Here is a 10,537-nt window from a genome sequence, read left to right on the forward strand (position 1 = left end):
TGCTAACTGCTGGTGGAGGAATAGAAGGAATACAAAGGCTCTGGTGAATCCAATCCCTGCCAAGTAGTGCATTGTAAGTGGTGGAAGTAGTGTCTATCACAAAGAATGCTATTTTCAATTCTTTGCTTCCGACTATGACATCCACGTCTAAGATGCCATGAATTTTTGTGATGCCCCCAGCGAAGTTGGTGACGGTCAAACGTGTTGGAATCAAATCCTTCTCTGTTCTGCCCATCTTGGTCAGCATTCTGTGGGGTAATAGATTAATGGCTGCACCTCCATCTACCATAATCTTGGAAATAGGAATACCTCCAAGATTTGCCATTATAAACAAAGGCCTGAGGTGATTTGCCATTTCTCTGGTTGGTTTGGAGAAACAAAGTTGCTCTGTAGCTGGGTTATTGGCTGTTCCGCCTGTCCTGGGGTTGTCTGCTTGTCGTTCTGGTGGCTCCTTTGCTTCTGCCAACCTACATTCAAAGCTTTCCTGAGAGAAAACATCTCCTTCCAAAGTGCTTTCTTGTCCTTCGGCGGCCCTGAATTTCCCTGGTAGGATGAATACCATGTTAATTTCCAGATCATCTTGTAGCAGGTCTTCCAACTCTGCGCCAAAAGCTTCTGTTTCTGCGTCCAATTCTTCACCAAATTCCATTAATTCTTCCCCATATTCTTCCGTCCAGTCATCCTGCTCTACAACTCCGAGGGGTTGATTCCGATCATCTGCAGATGGTTCGTAGTCCAATTGCTCTTCTTCATATTCCTCAGTGTAGTCGTCTTCTCCTTATAGCGGGGTAGACCCGGATTTCTCTGGAGCCTGTATGGTGTTGGGATGACTGCCGGATGACGAGGCTAGATGGCTAGGAGATCTGGCTGGAGGTTCTATTTTTAGCAGTTCCCTTGACTGGCAAGCTTTCTGTTCTGTCTGGGGAAGTGTTTCAGGATTTTTCCCTTTTCTGGCAGAATTGGTCTCTGGATGTACTTGTGTATTATCCTGGCTCTTAAGATACGTGCAGTATTACCTTTGAATTCTTCTTTTCTGAGTTCTGGTTAGCTCCAGAGTTGGTCTACCGCTTTTTCCTACGGAATACCATCTATCCTCTATGATCATTGCCAAGGGCTTTTCATTTCCGGGTGTCTTGACTGGTATTTCCTTTCTGGGTTGCTCCGTCCTCCTTTTGCTGTATTGTGTAGGCCTAAGACAGCTCTTCTGCCTTGTTTTGTCTCGGGACGAGGTTCCAATTCTGTCGAAGACACTAGGTGTGGGATGATTTTGTCTGTCTAGAACCACCTCTAACTCTGTTTCACATTTGCACCTGCTACAGAGCACCACCCCAGCCGAGATGGTCGCTCTTGGTATTTGACTGGTTTCCCTTATGATTCTTCTGCCTCTGCTGCAACCAGCATCTGTCATTGGCTCAGTTTCCCTCTGTTCTGGCCAATTCAAGTTGACCATATTGACTTGTGGCTGAGGGAAAGGATCTGTCGTGACTGATGGAGGTTTTTCTGCCAGTTTCAACCTTCCTGCCGTTATCCCTTCTTGTATCACGTCCCTGAAAGCAACACAACTATTAGTAGAATGGTTCCAAGAGTTGTGCCACCTGCAGTACTGTCTGCCCTTGAGTTCTTCCGGCTTGGGTATTCTGTGAGGCGTTTCTATTGCCTTCTGCAGTAGCATTTCATCGAACAAGGCATCAACCTTGGTCAAATCAAAAGAGTAAACCTTGTTTTGCGTTGGCTTGTTGGGAACGAATCCTCCTGTGAATGGTGGTGGCTTTTGGTCTTTAGGTGGCTTTGTAAAGGCTTTGCAACTAATGGGATGTTTTAATTTTGCCATTTCTGCCACTGAAACCTCTCTCTCTTCTGATTCTTCTGCATCTTCTTGTGATTCCACCTCGATCAGGTGGACTAAAGAAGAAGGGGTTTTGTAGTATGTACCTTTGGAGGAGTTCCTCCTTTGCTCTTCTTCCCTGAGTAACTCCTCATATTTGGATGCCTTATCAGCCAATTCTGCCAGGTCTCCAAACAACATTCCGTCGAACCTCTTCCTGAGAGAGATTTTAAGGGCAGCTTGGGCCATCTGGATGAAGTGTTTTTCTTCCATAGGGATTCGGCACTTCATTTTGAGCTTTCTGAACCTGGTTATGAAATCTTGGGCCGGTTCATCTTCACTTTGCTTGAGGGCAGCTAGATCACTGATGGTGACTTCTGGCTGAATCCTGTAATAGTAGTCATGGAAGACATTTTCCATCTGTTCCCATGTTTGAACAGAGTTAGCTGGCAGGCTGGTGTACCAGGTAAAAGCTTGTCCAGAGAGAGAGTTGCCGAAAAGCCTTAATTTCAGCAGAGGGTTGTTCTCAATAGCTATGCATTGGACGGAGAACCTGCCTATATGTTCAACTGAGGAAGCATGGGGGTCCTCCCCGTTGAACAAAGTGAAGTTTGGTACTTTGAAACCTGGAGACAGCGGTATTTGATCGATATAGGCTGGGTATGGCTTTCTGTAAGTAGGCCTTTCCCCTCTTCTAGCTTCGGGCTCCATGATTTCTCTGATCATTCTTTGCAATGCTCCTATGTCATTCAAAGCATTGACGGGGGGGAGATTTTGTCCCTGTTCTGGCTGGACGTAATCGATCCTAGGCTCTGCTCTGTATGGTCTGGGTGAAGCTTCCTCCCTGCGCTCTTCCTACTCTTCTATGTCTGGGTGATTCCTCCAGTTTGCCCCCGGCCTATTCCTGTCATGATTAGCAAAAAGGTTATTCCCCCCTTGGCCTCTTCTTCCTCTTGCGGGTGGAGGGAATGGATTAGGGTCCATCCTTCTGGGTCTATATGGCAATACTGCTGGTGGTTCAGGCAGAAGTGCCAAAGGTTGATCATGCGGGGCCACATGAGGTGGAATGGGCTGAGGTTCTGGCTGGTTCTGCTGAGCTAGTGCAAGGTCATCTGGTCGGGCTGGGGCTTCGTGTTCTTGATTAGGAAGGGCTCCTTCCCTCGGACCAGCCTGAATTTCTCTGTGGTCTGGTACTCCAGCTATCTGTGCAACTAGGGGGTTTTCCTGGTATGGCCATGCTAGTCCTGGCGGAGGGCCATAAGGGAGATCTAACTGCTGGATTACAGGATCCGGGTTTGGGATTCTGGCCATGATGGATTCTCGGTCCTTCCGGAACTGTCTGTTAACCTGCCATTGCATCATGGCTGTCATGTTATTGAGAGTGTCCTGGCTCCTTTGTACTGTGATTTCTTGTCGGAGTACTGACTCCTGTATTTGATTCATCCTTTTGGAGCCAGTCCTGGAACGTCTACTTCCTGTACTGCCGTGGGCAGATTGCCTAGCATCGCTTTCTTCTGACTCGAGGCCTTCCCTGAGAGCCATCTTGTTTCTCTCCATATCTGGTGCGGGTTTTGGCTAGAGCTTCCGGTATTTGTAAATCTGTGAATGATTCTGTCAGAGTATGTATACTGAGAGGTCCCACTGGGTGTGCCAAAATGTTCACCCGTTTTCGTGTTTACTCTTGAGGTGGAAGGGCGAAGTTCCCTACTGGCTTGGAGACCATTTTGTTGGTCGACAAGTCAGCTTTCTTTGGTGTGTGAGCGTGCCACTGCTAGCAATGTAAATTCTAGCAGACTTTTTTTAGAGTGGATAACTTGCGCCCTAAGTTACTGACTCCTAAAACAAATGATTGTGAACTTGGGTGAGGAATATCTCCCAAGTAAGTTCTTTTCTTGCCTCAGACTGGTGAGGACTTTCATAATTTATCTCAGTATAAAAGTGGTAGTTCTGGCCAAAATAAATAATAATAAAGTGGACTGTTTTAGGCAGAACTGCCTTTTACAAAATCAAGAAGGGAGAAATCAACTCTAGAAAGACAAAAAGATGGCTGGAATCCCATTTCTGCCTGGGTAGAAACTTCTGATCCAGGCTGGACTGAGTGTGTCTGTGCTGGACTGAGCTGTCAACAACTTCAACTGCTTAGTTTCAGCTGTAAATCGATACCAAAGTTCAATTTTGGCAGACTTATTTTCTAAGTCTGAACTTTGGATTTCTGATCTAAAGCTGGTTTCTCTTGGAATCCAAGTGAGCTTTTGGTTGTTTTCTTGTTGTTGGTTTTTTTTGATTGATTGAAGAATTGAGTGTCCTTTGTTTCCTTGCCTACTTCTGCTTTTATAAGAGACCCTTTTAGGGCGGTGGTCTTTTGTTTAGATTTTAATAATGGGCGGTAAAAAGATCTCCTATAATGTAAAGTAGAAAGGATTTTTATCAATCATGGCAGATAGGCTTTCAGTAGTCACTTCCTAAAGCAGTCCCTTCCCTGGTTTCCTGGGTTGCAGTTTTCTATTTCAACCAACGCCACCGTCTGTGTGGGCTAAATTTTATGGCGGTTGGTTTTCTTATTTGTATTTTCTGCACAGCTCTCTGTTTCCCGTTCTAATTTAGAAAACATGATCCGTGAATTCCTCGGAAGATGATGTATTGCTCTGGAGCAAAATCTTCGAACTCAGATGGGTTTTGATCTTCTGTTGGCAGTGCTTCAGAGATGTCCCTCTCATATTTTATTTTAGTTGGAATTGCTGACTTTTCAAAGTTGAGGTAGTCACGTGGGTATGTTTTTAATCCCTTGGGTTTGAACCCAACAAAAATTACGGGCTGATCCTTGAAGCCCAAATGACAGTTTGGTCTTTCTTGGGCTGGGGGCTTTGTTTTCGACATCCTGGCGTGAAGCCCAATCTGTCTTGATCCTAATTTTGTTATCCTCAAGCTTTTTGGGCTGGGCAGGTAATGGGCTTGTCTTTTGAACTTTGGCGTGCTAGATTTAGGCCCAAACAGTATATTACAAAATACCGCCGTATTAAATAAATGTACAACGACGGTAAAAATAAATTTATCAACTTATTTTTTGTAGCATACTACGATGGTATCTATAACTCTAACCATGTTGGTTTGTTCAATTAACGCCGTATAATAAAATTTATCACGTCGTGAAGTTAAAATTACTGTCGTATTTATTCACTTTATATGTTTAACCTTATATCTAAACCGTCCTCTTAATAGTAATTTTTTTTAATTTCTTGGATTTTGGTATCCTACGACGGTAGATCAACGTAATGAAAAGAATTGAGAATAACCATGACGGTTTATATGGACAACCGCCGACAGAATCAGATTTTTCTGAGATCCCAAGAGATACGTCGTGAAGTTAAAATTATCGTCATATTTATTCACTTTATACGTCTAACCTATAATCCTCGCTGGACTCAGGAGACATCTGGTCAACCTGGTCCGTAATCCTCGCTCCCATGATCCACATAACTCTAAGACTCGTAGGGCAAAACATGCTAAAAAACTCAAGATATTTAATACTATATAAAATAATGCAAAATAAAGATAAATGAACATAATAAAATAAAATAACATAAGTTAAAAATTATAAGTTCCGAACACCCTTATATCGAACTCACGTAAAGTTCATAAATAAATAAATATATATATATCAATAACTTGATTAGAATCTATATATATTTCCATCTATCGCTTGTGAAACAAATGTGACACTTAAGAAAATAATGGTAACTGTATAAAATTCTCAATTTAGTTTAAAAGCATCTCAGAACTTAAATTCTCTCCACCTAGGCATACCCCCATTTCTGATCTGTCAATTCCTTAATACCGTCAATTTCATATATGCCATCAATTCCATATATCCGTCAATTCCAATGTTAGTCTGTCAATTCCATCCTCGCAGGTCTCGGAACTATAAAGTTAACTAAGCCGCATTCCTCGCAAGTCTTAGAGATAACACTTCAATCTGAGCCGCAATCCTCGCAGGTCTTAGACATAACACTTCAATCTGGGCCACAATCCTCGCATCACACGTGGGGCATCATCAAAATAACAAACTGTCTCAAGGCAACTAGGGGGTACCCTTGCGGTGGGTTTGAAAATCATAACTCGTCATTTATATAAACTTTAAATAGATTGGTTCTCAACTAAACTTAAAATATATACATATATATATAGTAAATACTTGGCTAGTTTGTTAACTATCTCGACCTCTGCTTAATATACCATTCCAATGTTATATTTATCTTACCACACAATTAACCATATGAACATATATAAAAAGGTGATAAATAAATAAATAATTAAATACTCAACTCAAAATCACATAAAATCATGAAATTAAAATCACAACTAAACCAAGTGAACACTCACACGCACATGAGCTTTCTAAAGGCTCAAACATATCACATGGAGCTCATCCTCATTATTTAATCCAAAGTACTGGCCCTAGGCTCCTAGACGTGCGTGCATTGTATTTGAAGTCATTCTCAAGCCTATGTAAGCCTTTCCAAGGATTAGAACGGTCTAGAAGTAACTCGAGACTCAAAAAGCGATAAGTCCCAAAAAGTCAACTCGGAACCCCGTGGGGTCCGCGACCTTAAAATTCCGATCCAAGAGTTCCTAGAGGTCTTAACATGTCTAGGACACATGTCCCGAGAGTTTGTTCTCAATCGGACGGTTGGACTACTCACGATCGCACGATCGGACGGTTACTGTAAACCTAGCCTTAGGGTTGGTCTTTTCAGAGTATTCGATCCCTTCCTACACAATCCGGAAATTGTCTAGATTGACATATACGAGAATAACTTCGATCCAACGGTTCAAATGTATCAAACCCAGAAATCGCACAATATGCGAGATCTGATCGGGGCTCAAACGTTGTCCAAATTGAGATCCGCGAATTCCTACGCGCTCGTGACAACACAAGAATCATTCTAGGACTAAGAGTGACCTCACTATGCAACCCACGCGCCGCCACACGCACTAGCAGCACGTGGGTAGCTTGATCAATTTCTAGTAGTTGGAAATACTCCAAACCGCCAGTCCAAACTCCTATCCTAGGTATAACACCCTATTTGGAATCACTTTTGTTCTTGAACTTTCCTCGAAAAATGACAGAAAGTGGCCGGAATCTCATCCCGAAATCTGGCCAAATTTTGGGTTACAAATCGAGTTGCCTACACTAGAAATTGATCAAATCCTACCCAACCATAAGCTAGAACACATTGAAAGGATGGAAAAACATACCAAATTTGAAGAAAATGGTGGCCGGAGGTGTCCGAACGAGCTCCACGAAATTTCGTCAAAAACTGTCCAAACCGCCCTGTTTCGTGGTGGTTTTCTGCGACCACGACGGCGGATCGAGGCTGAGATGGGCTGAGACTATAAGAGGAAAGTATGATGGTTCTAATGGGACAGGCCTTGCTTGAATTGATGGCCGGAGTTGGGAAGAATCACCCTTTGAAGTTGGCTCATCCAAAACTGCCCAGAGAAGAAATCTGGGTTTTTAAAAAAAACTGAACTTTGAAATATTTTCGATTATGCCACTGAACTTCTTTTGATCGTCATATCTCCGTTACAACTCCGATTCGAGTCCACTACGTGTCTACAGACTCGTTTCGATGTGCTCTACACACCACTGCCATCGAAATTTTTAAATTCCTTCCCAAACTTAAAATAACCTTTTTGTCCCTTATAATATTAAATAATATTTTAATTTCTAAAAAACCTTAATTAATTCAAATCATTTTATTTTAATGTTTAATTCAATTTATTTCCTCTTTTAAATTTATTCTCTCTTACTTTAAATATTTTAACACTTTTTCGGGCCGGGATGTAATAATTTCACCAAAGTCTCCCCGGTCAACAAGTCAACATGTAAACGTATTAAAATATTCCGGGGTAACATTGTCTTTTTCTTTAATAATTTAGTATTTAATTATTAGTTTAGAACCCGGTCGCTACCGCTGTCGTCTACCACCAAAAAATGGAAGGATTTTAAGTCTACCTTACTAGGCAGTTTATCCTTCTATTCGCAAATGAGAAGGAGAAGTTAAAAGAGCCCCCTCAGCTTTATAACTTCATAGAGAAATCATAATTGGATGCCTTTGTAGCTTTAAGGTTATCCCCAGATTTTGAGGCTGTGCATTCTGAGTAGTCACAAAGAAGGGAGAAATGTGAGTACAACCATAGGTTGTCTAGAAAGGGTACATTGCTTTCGAGGATCAATTGGAAGAAACCATGTCCGGTGAAGAAATCGATCAATCTTTGCTATGGAAGAAGGCAAGAGAAGATAAACAGGGAAACATCCCTGATCCAAAGATTGCAGAGAAGGCAAAATTAATCGTAAGTCTCACTGACTCTGTTCTAAACTTGTAAAACAGAGGTTTTATTTTTCATTCAGACATCGATATTTTAAGTAACCATCGTTAGACATGAAACCCCATGAAGGTTTTTATTTACCGCCTTTTAAAAATTATATAACGTCAGTATTTTTATGAAACCGACGTCTGTACTGAATTACAACGACGGTTTTGTGTTTCTGTGTTAGGTTTTTTAAATTAAATTTTGAACCTACACACACTCTCTCTTCTTCTCTATTTCTCTGCAATTGGTTTGTACACTATTTCTGGATCAATGAATATTTTGGTTAAATGTTTTTATCTCCGATGTCAAATAAACGACGGTTGTTTCACGGACCGACGTTTTAATATATACAAAACGACGGTTGTTTTGGGCCGACGTATTAAATGATTTTCTGCATTTGTTTTTTATATGAATTGTCGTCTTAACCTCTTTACCACGTCGGTTAATATTTTTATTCATTTATTTATTTAATCAGTTTTACTATATGTTCACTCACTAACATTCTCTCTCTCTCTCTCTCACTTTTAGGATGATTTGAAAAAACTAGTCTCCAAGGGCACTCTGACTGTCTCTGGGAGCAACGATATTTTGAACCTTGGCTTTGGGAACCCCTAAGCATGGTGGGAGAGTCAGAGGTGTTGGTGCTGTGGTTTCCCCAACTCAATTCTTCAATTTGCCGAGACAGCTGAGAGTAAAATTTGTTGACAAATTGAACGAAAGCGTTATGGAAGCAGTTAGAGTAGAGAGGGAAATTTTGTAGAAACAATTCAGTCAACTAATTCCCAACTTGGATCCCAACTGGCTCAGTAAAACTCCAACTACACCAATTACTCCAATTCCTCCAATTCCTCAAGAGCAAAACCCAAAAATCCAATGCCTGACAAAGCTAGCTGCTCTAATGTGAGAGCCCTTGTTTTGGTGGAAGAAAATCCCATGAATGATGCTGATGCTGATGTTAATACTGCTGAAAACCGTCAAGATGAAACGGTAAAATTTCTGACATTTAATTTTTTCTAATTTTTAAATTGTAAATAGACGTCGGGTTTTATTTTACAACCCGTCGTCTATTTTAACCTAGACGACCTTTCTATTGTGTAGCGACGTTATAACATTTACACCACAAATGTTATGTAGTAGTCTATAACTTTTACCCCGTCAGTATGTTCTAGAAACCGTCGTTGATATTATATACCACGTCGGTTTTGTTGATTTGTTGGAGTCGTTTATTTTACTTCATGTACAAACTAACTTTTATTTCTTTATTTATTTCTTGTTACAGGATCTCTCAAAGCTTGACATGCCAGCTCCTCTGTTAGCCCTATGCCAATATGTCGAGACCAAGTTGAAGCCTGCCAACGAGACCATTAGAATTCACATGCGAAAGGAAGCGTTTGGCATTGATCATGATACCTGGCTCTTGAGTGAAGACATTTTACAGTTTGCTTCCATGGTTGAGATTGGATCCACAGTGATTGCACTTTACATTTCCTTTCTTTTAAATTAAAATCTCATTTAATTGAATTTCATATATTTAATTAGGTACCTATTTGACTATTTAAAAATGGCAAATATGGTAAACCTTGTTGGCCTCGTGGACCTGGACAAGTCAACTCTCAGTCTGGAACGTTATCTCACTATTCAAAACATCTCTCTGACCGCCTGAAAAACGCAGATGGGGATCAATTTTACTTGGTGCCTTATAATCCAGGGTTAGTCCCCTTCTATACTTGGTCCCTTGTAATATTTGTTTTGTTTGTAGAATATTTAATCTATATGGATCATTTTGTGTAGGGGTCATTGGGTGTTAATAATTGTGAGACTAGCTAAGGAGACTGTCTATTACATGGATTCATTGCCAAACCGCTCTGTTGGCGAGGACATGAGAAATATAGTGAATACGTAAGTTTATTTATGAAAATCTAAGATTTTTTATTTCTGCATTTGAATGATACGACGGCTTTTTCCAATACCACCTTTGTAGTGAAAACACAACGACGATATATTATAACCGATGTTTGAAATCATTTACAACGTCAGTATTTTCTTGAAACTGTCGTCTTAAATGAAAAACCACGTCGTTTGTGTTTTTCATTTTAGGACGTTTTAATTTTGGTTGTTCAACTTTCATTTAAAAACAACTTTGGTTATACATCGTTTTTCTACGTCACCGACCTTAGAATGATACACAACGACTGTTCTTATTTTTCGATGTTTGAAATAAAATACGACGTCATTTGTTTTACAAAACCGTCGTCTTCACTTATTTACTACAACGGTTAATATTTTTTGTGCTGATTTTTAGTTTTGTTGTTAACACTTTTTGTTTTCTTGAAACAG

Source organism: Prunus persica, chromosome G6, assembly GCF_000346465.2.
Source record: "Prunus persica cultivar Lovell chromosome G6, Prunus_persica_NCBIv2, whole genome shotgun sequence".
Classification (NCBI taxonomy): Eukaryota; Viridiplantae; Streptophyta; class Magnoliopsida; order Rosales; family Rosaceae; genus Prunus; species Prunus persica.